Below are 12,646 nucleotides of genomic sequence, written 5' to 3'. Positions count from 1 at the left end.
CTTGCTAAATTCTGTGCACAGACTTTGAGATCTATACTTTAGACTGTATCTAAACCTGCTCCAACATGGACTGACATTCTGGCCTACTTTCAGCCGATGCGACTTGTCTGTCGCTGAACAGTCGCTTTTTATGTATTCAGCACCTATGTATAATGTTGTAAAAATGCTCTAGAAGCTAAAGTCGCAGAAATGTCACACATATTTGGCCTGCAACTTTCTGTGCGACAAATTCAGACAGGAAAAATCAGTATAAATCCTTAGAAAATTATCCCCCAGTGTCTCCATCTGCTGGCGGTATTGAATAAGCATTGCTGCACTGATGGGGTATGCATTAGACGAAAAAAAAGAAGAAAAAGAAGAATAATACGCCCAGAAAAGAGGCGAAAAGGAGAAAAACGTAAAAAAACGTGAAAAAAAAGTAAGAGGAAGAGAAGGGAAAAAAAGGTGGAAATGGGTTTAAAAGTGATTTCGGCGGAGAAATATATATATATATATATATATATATATATATATATATATATATATATATACGCGCACACACACACATATATATAAACGTATTCTCCGTTGAGATATTGCAGCCGCTGCTGTGTCCAGGCCCAGGAGCCTTAGCACTGTGCTGTGATGTCACTCAATACCACTGACATCACTAGGTGTAAACAACATCTCTCCTTTGCTGTGTATGTGACTATGGAGCTGTTTGGTGATGTCGTCTATTATGGCCTTCATAGAAGCAACAGGAGATTGTTGCATCCATCTAGAACCCTCAGAACTACAGTGCTATGATGTCACTCACTTCCACAGGCCTTGCAGAGTGTAAACAACAACAACCCAGCTTTGTTGTGTATGTAACCATAGGGATTTGTGATGTCACCTAGAACCTTCACAGCAGCGACAGCTTTATGAGGAGCATCAGCACTGCTCTGCCTGAGCAGAACCATCACCGCCATAGGTTGTCACATAACCCGGGTTTAACCCACACAGGTAAGTCCAATGGGGTGCAGGCATGTCCTCTATGCTTACAGCTTCCCGTGGGTGTTGGTTTGATACCGTTTGGGGACAGCCAAGGAGGCATCTGCAGGCAACAAAGGTAGGTGTGTGCTTGTGTGTGTGTTTCCTATGCAGATCCTAAGCCCAGTGTCACATGCAAGTAGGAGGAGTAAGAAGGGTTCCTGGCAAATCCGGGTTATGGATTGCATTTAAAAAGGCCCCGTGGGAGTGCAATGGGCCCCTGTCTTGCTGCTTAGCAATAATGGTATGGGTTTAGGTTCTGCTGTGTGTACTGGTGGTTGACTGCCCCCCAGCCCAGAGTGTGCATGGAAAATTGTCTGGCAGCCTCCCTGACAGCAAGCAGTGATAGTGCCCATGAAGGGCACCTTGTTGGGCCCGCCCCTTTCACGGTTATCGCTTCTCGGCCTTTTGGCTAAGATCAAGTGTAGTTCTGCTCACTTGGTCTGGCCAGAGGGTGTCTGGGGTACCCGGCTCCTTTGCCTGGGGGGATCGTCCTTCTTAACGGAGGGACTTCACCCCCCTGCTGCTATCAGGGAGCCGGCTTAGTCCCCAGACAACGGGAGGCGATCCCCACCTACCTACTTCGGTGGGGGAGGTGTCTGGACATCATGGACATGGAGGAAGATTGCGGTTTTTCTTCGGAAGGCGTGCCGCCTTTTGCGAGACTTCGGAATGGAGTTCGTATTTCCCTGCTCGATGTCTGGAAGAAGGAAAGAGGCCTTGTCTTTGTCGTGGAAGAAGTGCTGTTTAAGTTGCTGGAAGTCAAGAGGGAGCAAATCCTATCCATGCTTGAGTTTCCCAGAAGTGGATACTACGACGTGGTGCTGGCTTCTGAAGAGGACTATGAGTCATTTTGGAACATATTGCAGCAAAAGAAGGTATGTCCGGTTTTGGAAGGGGTGGAGATAGTTCCACATTTCCCACGTAGAGAACGATTGGTGACTATAAGGATGTATAGCCCATATACTTCGGAGGAGGATATCGTTACCTTTTTGTCTCGATTCTGTGACAGTGTTCTGCCTAAAGGCAAGGTATTTAATCAATATGGACTATGGACCACCAAGTGGAGGTTCCATGTGAAATTTAAAATGGCAGATGGCAAGTTAGTGATCCCCCCAGGACGGTTTAAAATTGGTTCTGTGAACGGGGATCTGTATTTTTCTGGCATGCAAGATTTTTGCCGCAAATGTAAACAGTACGGTCACAGAAAGGAGGATTGCACGTTTTTGTGGTGTTTCAAGTGTCAAGAGGAGGGTCACGACGTGGAAAATTGTCAAAAGAAAAGGAAATGCCATCTGTGTGGTGAGGAGGGCCATCTGCTTGGCTCGTGTCCTAAGAAAAAGTCTGAGAAAAATTCAGAGAAAAAGGAAGCTGTAAAAAGAAGCAGAGAGGAACCAGCTGAAGTGAAAGAACCAGAAGTGGAGCAGGTTCCAACTAGAAGACCTACAGAGCAGAAGAAGAAGAGAGAGGAGGAAGTGTATGTGCCAGTGCAGTATTTTGGTGTGCTTGGTGGTTTGTTGGAAAATTTGTCGGAAGCAGAAAGAAAAACGTTTGACAAAGATATGATGGATCTAAAGATAGGCTTGAAGAACCGGGAGGAAGAAGCTCGGGATAAAGTCTATTTTTCTTTCAAGGCAGACATGAACCGTTTTGTTGAAACGTATAAAATTCCAGGCTGGTTAGCGTCTCAAGTTAAGAAAGATATAGCAAATGGCAATATCAGTCGAGGACTGATAGACTTTCTAATGGTGTTTGCATGGAGGAAGGGGATGACCTTCTAATTTGGTTTTGCTTAATTAGAAAGTAATGTTTGGTTTTGCTATTTTATGTTGTTTCTTATTTTGTTTTTAAATGTTCTATTTTGTTTCATTAGTGTTTAAGAAAAGAAATAAAAACATGTTACCTGATGATGAACACAAAATTGAGTTCCAAATAAGATCTTGGAACTCTGAGTGAGTTCTGAGGGCTAACTTAAAAAATCTGTTCTTATCAGTTTAATATCTGATACGTCCCCTATCTGGGGACCATATATTAAATGGATTTTTGAGAACGGGGGCCGATTTCGAAGCTTGCTTCCGTCGCCCTATGCATTGACCCGATATGGCAGTATCTTCGGGTACAGTGCACCACCCCCTTACAGGGTTAAAAAGAAAGATTCCTACTTTCATTGCTACCTGCTTGCTGGCTAGCCAGCTAGCCAGCCCTGTGGGCCTTGCTGCTGCTGCAGCCAAAAAACAAAAGGTGGTGCTGCTGCTGCTTCTGCTGCTTCTGCTTCTGCTTGTGTCTGGCCGCTGTTGGAGCGTCCAGGCACAGGACTTCTGCTGCTGCTGACTAAATGGCCTCCTTAATTGGATCATTTGAGTAGCCAGCACACCTGTGCAGGTAGGGCATGACATGATAGGCAGCTGCCTTGATAGCGGGTGGGTGCTGAATGTTCCTAATTGACAAAATAAGATTAATGCTTATGAAGAAATATAAAATCTCATCCCTTCCCCAATATCGCGCCACACCCCTACCCCTTAATTCCCTGGTTGAACTTGATGGACATATGTCTTTTTTCGACCGTACTAACTATGTAACTATGTAACATAACATGGGGGGGGGGGGGTCTCCTGGCTGTTCACACAGGTGTGTCATTGCTGTACATTGACCATGCATTGCTTCTGTGGTATTGCAAAGGCAAAGACAAATGCTTCCAGCCATCCATTGCACTAATGGATTGGTCATCAGCTGGCTGTCTATGTCCCGCATCAATATAGACCAAAGTACAGAGGGTTAGGCTATGCTATTGTGCACCTACCTGATGCATCAGAAGGTGCGAGGCCCTTGCTAAATTCTGTGCACAGACTTTGAGATCTATACTTTAGACTGTATCTAAACCTGCTCCAACATGGACTGACATTCTGGCCTACTTTCAGCCGATGCGACTTGTCTGTCGCTGAACAGTCGCTTTTTATGTATTCAGCACCTATGTATAATGTTGTAAAAATGCTCTAGAAGCTAAAGTCGCAGAAATGTCACACATATTTGGCCTGCAACTTTCTGTGCGACAAATTCAGACAGGAAAAATCAGTATAAATCCTTAGAAAATTATCCCCCAGTGTCTCCATCTGCTGGCGGTATTGAATAAGCATTGCTGCACTGATGGGGTATGCATTAGACGAAAAAAAAGAAGAAAAAGAAGAATAATACGCCCAGAAAAGAGGCGAAAAGGAGAAAAACGTAAAAAAACGTGAAAAAAAAGTAAGAGGAAGAGAAGGGAAAAAAAGGTGGAAATGGGTTTAAAAGTGATTTCGGCGGAGAAATATATATATATATATATATATATATATATATATATATATATATATACGCGCACACACACACATATATATAAACGTATTCTCCGTTGAGATATTGCAGCCGCTGCTGTGTCCAGGCCCAGGAGCCTTAGCACTGTGCTGTGATGTCACTCAATACCACTGACATCACTAGGTGTAAACAACATCTCTCCTTTGCTGTGTATGTGACTATGGAGCTGTTTGGTGATGTCGTCTATTATGGCCTTCATAGAAGCAACAGGAGATTGTTGCATCCATCTAGAACCCTCAGAACTACAGTGCTATGATGTCACTCACTTCCACAGGCCTTGCAGAGTGTAAACAACAACAACCCAGCTTTGTTGTGTATGTAACCATAGGGATTTGTGATGTCACCTAGAACCTTCACAGCAGCGACAGCTTTATGAGGAGCATCAGCACTGCTCTGCCTGAGCAGAACCATCACCGCCATAGGTTGTCAAATAACCCGGGTTTAACCCACACAGGTAAGTCCAATGGGGTGCAGGCATGTCCTCTATGCTTACAGCTTCCCGTGGGTGTTGGTTTGATACCGTTTGGGGACAGCCAAGGAGGCATCTGCAGGCAACAAAGGTAGGTGTGTGCTTGTGTGTGTGTTTCCTATGCAGATCCTAAGCCCAGTGTCACATGCAAGTAGGAGGAGTAAGAAGGGTTCCTGGCAAATCCGGGTTATGGATTGCATTTAAAAAGGCCCCGTGGGAGTGCAATGGGCCCCTGTCTTGCTGCTTAGCAATAATGGTATGGGTTTAGGTTCTGCTGTGTGTACTGGTGGTTGACTGCCCCCCAGCCCAGAGTGTGCATGGAAAATTGTCTGGCAGCCTCCCTGACAGCAAGCAGTGATAGTGCCCATGAAGGGCACCTTGTTGGGCCCGCCCCTTTCACGGTTATCGCTTCTCGGCCTTTTGGCTAAGATCAAGTGTAGTATCTGTTCTTATCAGTTTAATATCTGATACGTCCCCTATCTGGGGACCATATATTAAATGGATTTTTGAGAACGGGGGCCGATTTCGAAGCTTGCTTCCGTCGCCCTATGCATTGACCCGATATGGCAGTATCTTCGGGTACAGTGCACCACCCCCTTACAGGGTTAAAAAGAAAGATTCCTACTTTCATTGCTACCTGCTTGCTGGCTAGCCAGCTAGCCAGCCCTGTGGGCCTTGCTGCTGCTGCAGCCAAAAAACAAAAGGTGGTGCTGCTGCTGCTTCTGCTGCTTCTGCTTCTGCTTGTGTCTGGCCGCTGTTGGAGCGTCCAGGCACAGGACTTCTGCTGCTGCTGACTAAATGGCCTCCTTAATTGGATCATTTGAGTAGCCAGCACACCTGTGCAGGTAGGGCATGACATGATAGGCAGCTGCCTTGATAGCGGGTGGGTGCTGAATGTTCCTAATTGACAAAATAAGATTAATGCTTATGAAGAAATATAAAATCTCATCCCTTCCCCAATATCGCGCCACACCCCTACCCCTTAATTCCCTGGTTGAACTTGATGGACATATGTCTTTTTTCGACCGTACTAACTATGTAACTATGTAACATAACATGGGGGGGGGGGGGGGGGTCTCCTGGCTGTTCACACAGGTGTGTCATTGCTGTACATTGACCATGCATTGCTTCTGTGGTATTGCAAAGGCAAAGACAAATGCTTCCAGCCATCCATTGCACTAATGGATTGGTCATCAGCTGGCTGTCTATGTCCCGCATCAATATAGACCAAAGTACAGAGGGTTAGGCTATGCTATTGTGCACCTACCTGATGCATCAGAAGGTGCGAGGCCCTTGCTAAATTCTGTGCACAGACTTTGAGATCTATACTTTAGACTGTATCTAAACCTGCTCCAACATGGACTGACATTCTGGCCTACTTTCAGCCGATGCGACTTGTCTGTCGCTGAACAGTCGCTTTTTATGTATTCAGCACCTATGTATAATGTTGTAAAAATGCTCTAGAAGCTAAAGTCGCAGAAATGTCACACATATTTGGCCTGCAACTTTCTGTGCGACAAATTCAGACAGGAAAAATCAGTATAAATCCTTAGAAAATTATCCCCCAGTGTCTCCATCTGCTGGCGGTATTGAATAAGCATTGCTGCACTGATGGGGTATGCATTAGACGAAAAAAAAGAAGAAAAAGAAGAATAATACGCCCAGAAAAGAGGCGAAAAGGAGAAAAACGTAAAAAAACGTGAAAAAAAAGTAAGAGGAAGAGAAGGGAAAAAAAGGTGGAAATGGGTTTAAAAGTGATTTCGGCGGAGAAATATATATATATATATATATATATATATATATATATATATATACGCGCACACACACACATATATATAAACGTATTCTCCGTTGAGATATTGCAGCCGCTGCTGTGTCCAGGCCCAGGAGCCTTAGCACTGTGCTGTGATGTCACTCAATACCACTGACATCACTAGGTGTAAACAACATCTCTCCTTTGCTGTGTATGTGACTATGGAGCTGTTTGGTGATGTCGTCTATTATGGCCTTCATAGAAGCAACAGGAGATTGTTGCATCCATCTAGAACCCTCAGAACTACAGTGCTATGATGTCACTCACTTCCACAGGCCTTGCAGAGTGTAAACAACAACAACCCAGCTTTGTTGTGTATGTAACCATAGGGATTTGTGATGTCACCTAGAACCTTCACAGCAGCGACAGCTTTATGAGGAGCATCAGCACTGCTCTGCCTGAGCAGAACCATCACCGCCATAGGTTGTCACATAACCCGGGTTTAACCCACACAGGTAAGTCCAATGGGGTGCAGGCATGTCCTCTATGCTTACAGCTTCCCGTGGGTGTTGGTTTGATACCGTTTGGGGACAGCCAAGGAGGCATCTGCAGGCAACAAAGGTAGGTGTGTGCTTGTGTGTGTGTTTCCTATGCAGATCCTAAGCCCAGTGTCACATGCAAGTAGGAGGAGTAAGAAGGGTTCCTGGCAAATCCGGGTTATGGATTGCATTTAAAAAGGCCCCGTGGGAGTGCAATGGGCCCCTGTCTTGCTGCTTAGCAATAATGGTATGGGTTTAGGTTCTGCTGTGTGTACTGGTGGTTGACTGCCCCCCAGCCCAGAGTGTGCATGGAAAATTGTCTGGCAGCCTCCCTGACAGCAAGCAGTGATAGTGCCCATGAAGGGCACCTTGTTGGGCCCGCCCCTTTCACGGTTATCGCTTCTCGGCCTTTTGGCTAAGATCAAGTGTAGTTCTGCTCACTTGGTCTGGCCAGAGGGTGTCTGGGGTACCCGGCTCCTTTGCCTGGGGGGATCGTCCTTCTTAACGGAGGGACTTCACCCCCCTGCTGCTATCAGGGAGCCGGCTTAGTCCCCAGACAACGGGAGGCGATCCCCACCTACCTACTTCGGTGGGGGAGGTGTCTGGACATCATGGACATGGAGGAAGATTGCGGTTTTTCTTCGGAAGGCGTGCCGCCTTTTGCGAGACTTCGGAATGGAGTTCGTATTTCCCTGCTCGATGTCCGGAAGAAGGAAAGAGGCCTTGTCTTTGTCGTGGAAGAAGTGCTGTTTAAGTTGCTGGAAGTCAAGAGGGAGCAAATCCTATCCATGCTTGAGTTTCCCAGAAGTGGATACTACGACGTGGTGCTGGCTTCTGAAGAGGACTATGAGTCATTTTGGAACATATTGCAGCAAAAGAAGGTATGTCCGGTTTTGGAAGGGGTGGAGATAGTTCCACATTTCCCACGTAGAGAACGATTGGTGACTATAAGGATGTATAGCCCATATACTTCGGAGGAGGATATCGTTACCTTTTTGTCTCGATTCTGTGACAGTGTTCTGCCTAAAGGCAAGGTATTTAATCAATATGGACTATGGACCACCAAGTGGAGGTTCCATGTGAAATTTAAAATGGCAGATGGCAAGTTAGTGATCCCCCCAGGACGGTTTAAAATTGGTTCTGTGAACGGGGATCTGTATTTTTCTGGCATGCAAGATTTTTGCCGCAAATGTAAACAGTACGGTCACAGAAAGGAGGATTGCACGTTTTTGTGGTGTTTCAAGTGTCAAGAGGAGGGTCACGACGTGGAAAATTGTCAAAAGAAAAGGAAATGCCATCTGTGTGGTGAGGAGGGCCATCTGCTTGGCTCGTGTCCTAAGAAAAAGTCTGAGAAAAATTCAGAGAAAAAGGAAGCTGTAAAAAGAAGCAGAGAGGAACCAGCTGAAGTGAAAGAACCAGAAGTGGAGCAGGTTCCAACTAGAAGACCTACAGAGCAGAAGAAGAAGAGAGAGGAGGAAGTGTATGTGCCAGTGCAGTATTTTGGTGTGCTTGGTGGTTTGTTGGAAAATTTGTCGGAAGCAGAAAGAAAAACGTTTGACAAAGATATGATGGATCTAAAGATAGGCTTGAAGAACCGGGAGGAAGAAGCTCGGGATAAAGTCTATTTTTCTTTCAAGGCAGACATGAACCGTTTTGTTGAAACGTATAAAATTCCAGGCTGGTTAGCGTCTCAAGTTAAGAAAGATATAGCAAATGGCAATATCAGTCGAGGACTGATAGACTTTCTAATGGTGTTTGCATGGAGGAAGGGGATGACCTTCTAATTTGGTTTTGCTTAATTAGAAAGTAATGTTTGGTTTTGCTATTTTATGTTGTTTCTTATTTTGTTTTTAAATGTTCTATTTTGTTTCATTAGTGTTTAAGAAAAGAAATAAAAACATGTTACCTGATGATGAACACAAAATTGAGTTCCAAATAAGATCTTGGAACTCTGAGTGAGTTCTGAGGGCTAACTTAAAAAATCTGTTCTTATCAGTTTAATATCTGATACGTCCCCTATCTGGGGACCATATATTAAATGGATTTTTGAGAACGGGGGCCGATTTCGAAGCTTGCTTCCGTCGCCCTATGCATTGACCCGATATGGCAGTATCTTCGGGTACAGTGCACCACCCCCTTACAGGGTTAAAAAGAAAGATTCCTACTTTCATTGCTACCTGCTTGCTGGCTAGCCAGCTAGCCAGCCCTGTGGGCCTTGCTGCTGCTGCAGCCAAAAAACAAAAGGTGGTGCTGCTGCTGCTTCTGCTGCTTCTGCTTCTGCTTGTGTCTGGCCGCTGTTGGAGCGTCCAGGCACAGGACTTCTGCTGCTGCTGACTAAATGGCCTCCTTAATTGGATCATTTGAGTAGCCAGCACACCTGTGCAGGTAGGGCATGACATGATAGGCAGCTGCCTTGATAGCGGGTGGGTGCTGAATGTTCCTAATTGACAAAATAAGATTAATGCTTATGAAGAAATATAAAATCTCATCCCTTCCCCAATATCGCGCCACACCCCTACCCCTTAATTCCCTGGTTGAACTTGATGGACATATGTCTTTTTTCGACCGTACTAACTATGTAACTATGTAACATAACATGGGGGGGGGGTCTCCTGGCTGTTCACACAGGTGTGTCATTGCTGTACATTGACCATGCATTGCTTCTGTGGTATTGCAAAGGCAAAGACAAATGCTTCCAGCCATCCATTGCACTAATGGATTGGTCATCAGCTGGCTGTCTATGTCCCGCATCAATATAGACCAAAGTACAGAGGGTTAGGCTATGCTATTGTGCACCTACCTGATGCATCAGAAGGTGCGAGGCCCTTGCTAAATTCTGTGCACAGACTTTGAGATCTATACTTTAGACTGTATCTAAACCTGCTCCAACATGGACTGACATTCTGGCCTACTTTCAGCCGATGCGACTTGTCTGTCGCTGAACAGTCGCTTTTTATGTATTCAGCACCTATGTATAATGTTGTAAAAATGCTCTAGAAGCTAAAGTCGCAGAAATGTCACACATATTTGGCCTGCAACTTTCTGTGCGACAAATTCAGACAGGAAAAATCAGTATAAATCCTTAGAAAATTATCCCCCAGTGTCTCCATCTGCTGGCGGTATTGAATAAGCATTGCTGCACTGATGGGGTATGCATTAGACGAAAAAAAGAAGAAAAAGAAGAATAATACGCCCAGAAAAGAGGCGAAAAGGAGAAAAACGTAAAAAAACGTGAAAAAAAAGTAAGAGGAAGAGAAGGGAAAAAAAGGTGGAAATGGGTTTAAAAGTGATTTCGGCGGAGAAATATATATATATATATATATATATATATATATATACGCGCACACACACACATATATATAAACGTATTCTCCGTTGAGATATTGCAGCCGCTGCTGTGTCCAGGCCCAGGAGCCTTAGCACTGTGCTGTGATGTCACTCAATACCACTGACATCACTAGGTGTAAACAACATCTCTCCTTTGCTGTGTATGTGACTATGGAGCTGTTTGGTGATGTCGTCTATTATGGCCTTCATAGAAGCAACAGGAGATTGTTGCATCCATCTAGAACCCTCAGAACTACAGTGCTATGATGTCACTCACTTCCACAGGCCTTGCAGAGTGTAAACAACAACAACCCAGCTTTGTTGTGTATGTAACCATAGGGATTTGTGATGTCACCTAGAACCTTCACAGCAGCGACAGCTTTATGAGGAGCATCAGCACTGCTCTGCCTGAGCAGAACCATCACCGCCATAGGTTGTCAAATAACCCGGGTTTAACCCACACAGGTAAGTCCAATGGGGTGCAGGCATGTCCTCTATGCTTACAGCTTCCCGTGGGTGTTGGTTTGATACCGTTTGGGGACAGCCAAGGAGGCATCTGCAGGCAACAAAGGTAGGTGTGTGCTTGTGTGTGTGTTTCCTATGCAGATCCTAAGCCCAGTGTCACATGCAAGTAGGAGGAGTAAGAAGGGTTCCTGGCAAATCCGGGTTATGGATTGCATTTAAAAAGGCCCCGTGGGAGTGCAATGGGCCCCTGTCTTGCTGCTTAGCAATAATGGTATGGGTTTAGGTTCTGCTGTGTGTACTGGTGGTTGACTGCCCCCCAGCCCAGAGTGTGCATGGAAAATTGTCTGGCAGCCTCCCTGACAGCAAGCAGTGATAGTGCCCATGAAGGGCACCTTGTTGGGCCCGCCCCTTTCACGGTTATCGCTTCTCGGCCTTTTGGCTAAGATCAAGTGTAGTATCTGTTCTTATCAGTTTAATATCTGATACGTCCCCTATCTGGGGACCATATATTAAATGGATTTTTGAGAACGGGGGCCGATTTCGAAGCTTGCTTCCGTCGCCCTATGCATTGACCCGATATGGCAGTATCTTCGGGTACAGTGCACCACCCCCTTACAGGGTTAAAAAGAAAGATTCCTACTTTCATTGCTACCTGCTTGCTGGCTAGCCAGCTAGCCAGCCCTGTGGGCCTTGCTGCTGCTGCAGCCAAAAAACAAAAGGTGGTGCTGCTGCTGCTTCTGCTGCTTCTGCTTCTGCTTGTGTCTGGCCGCTGTTGGAGCGTCCAGGCACAGGACTTCTGCTGCTGCTGACTAAATGGCCTCCTTAATTGGATCATTTGAGTAGCCAGCACACCTGTGCAGGTAGGGCATGACATGATAGGCAGCTGCCTTGATAGCGGGTGGGTGCTGAATGTTCCTAATTCACAAAATAAGATTAATGCTTATGAAGAAATATAAAATCTCATCCCTTCCCCAATATCGCGCCACACCCCTACCCCTTAATTCCCTGGTTGAACTTGATGGACATATGTCTTTTTTCGACCGTACTAACTATGTAACTATGTAACATAACATGGGGGGGGGGGGGGGGTCTCCTGGCTGTTCACACAGGTGTGTCATTGCTGTACATTGACCATGCATTGCTTCTGTGGTATTGCAAAGGCAAAGACAAATGCTTCCAGCCATCCATTGCACTAATGGATTGGTCATCAGCTGGCTGTCTATGTCCCGCATCAATATAGACCAAAGTACAGAGGGTTAGGCTATGCTATTGTGCACCTACCTGATGCATCAGAAGGTGCGAGGCCCTTGCTAAATTCTGTGCACAGACTTTGAGATCTATACTTTAGACTGTATCTAAACCTGCTCCAACATGGACTGACATTCTGGCCTACTTTCAGCCGATGCGACTTGTCTGTCGCTGAACAGTCGCTTTTTATGTATTCAGCACCTATGTATAATGTTGTAAAAATGCTCTAGAAGCTAAAGTCGCAGAAATGTCACACATATTTGGCCTGCAACTTTCTGTGCGACAAATTCAGACAGGAAAAATCAGTATAAATCCTTAGAAAATTATCCCCCAGTGTCTCCATCTGCTGGCGGTATTGAATAAGCATTGCTGCACTGATGGGGTATGCATTAGACGAAAAAAAGAAGAAAAAGAAGAATAATACGCCCAGAAAAGAGGCGAAAAGGAGAAAAACGTAAAAAAACGTGAAAAAAAAGTAAGAGG

General features: G+C 45.3%; 4 non-coding genes across 4 annotated transcripts; all 4 read left to right on the top strand.

The window, feature by feature from the left end:
- The first annotated feature begins 2,955 nt into the window (after window positions 1-2,955).
- LOC130320636 (U2 spliceosomal RNA) lies at window positions 2,956-3,143 on the top strand. The gene has a single exon (XR_008866505.1). It is a non-coding gene; the product is annotated as a U2 spliceosomal RNA (small nuclear RNA).
- A 2,092-nt stretch (window positions 3,144-5,235) lies between these two features.
- On the top strand, window positions 5,236-5,426 carry LOC130320621 (U2 spliceosomal RNA). Its single transcript, XR_008866492.1, has one exon. It is a non-coding gene; the product is annotated as a U2 spliceosomal RNA (small nuclear RNA).
- Window positions 5,427-9,070: 3,644 nt separating this feature from the next.
- LOC130320634 (U2 spliceosomal RNA) lies at window positions 9,071-9,258 on the top strand. Its single transcript, XR_008866504.1, has one exon. It is a non-coding gene; the product is annotated as a U2 spliceosomal RNA (small nuclear RNA).
- A 2,076-nt stretch (window positions 9,259-11,334) lies between these two features.
- LOC130320620 (U2 spliceosomal RNA) lies at window positions 11,335-11,525 on the top strand. Its single transcript, XR_008866491.1, has one exon. It is a non-coding gene; the product is annotated as a U2 spliceosomal RNA (small nuclear RNA).
- Window positions 11,526-12,646: the final 1,121 nt, after the last annotated feature.

This window comes from Hyla sarda, unplaced genomic scaffold, assembly GCF_029499605.1.
Source record: "Hyla sarda isolate aHylSar1 unplaced genomic scaffold, aHylSar1.hap1 scaffold_2205, whole genome shotgun sequence".
NCBI classification, from domain to species: domain Eukaryota; kingdom Metazoa; phylum Chordata; class Amphibia; order Anura; family Hylidae; genus Hyla; species Hyla sarda.
Note: the sequence above shows the minus strand (reverse complement) of the source record. Positions and strands in the feature narration are given on the sequence as shown.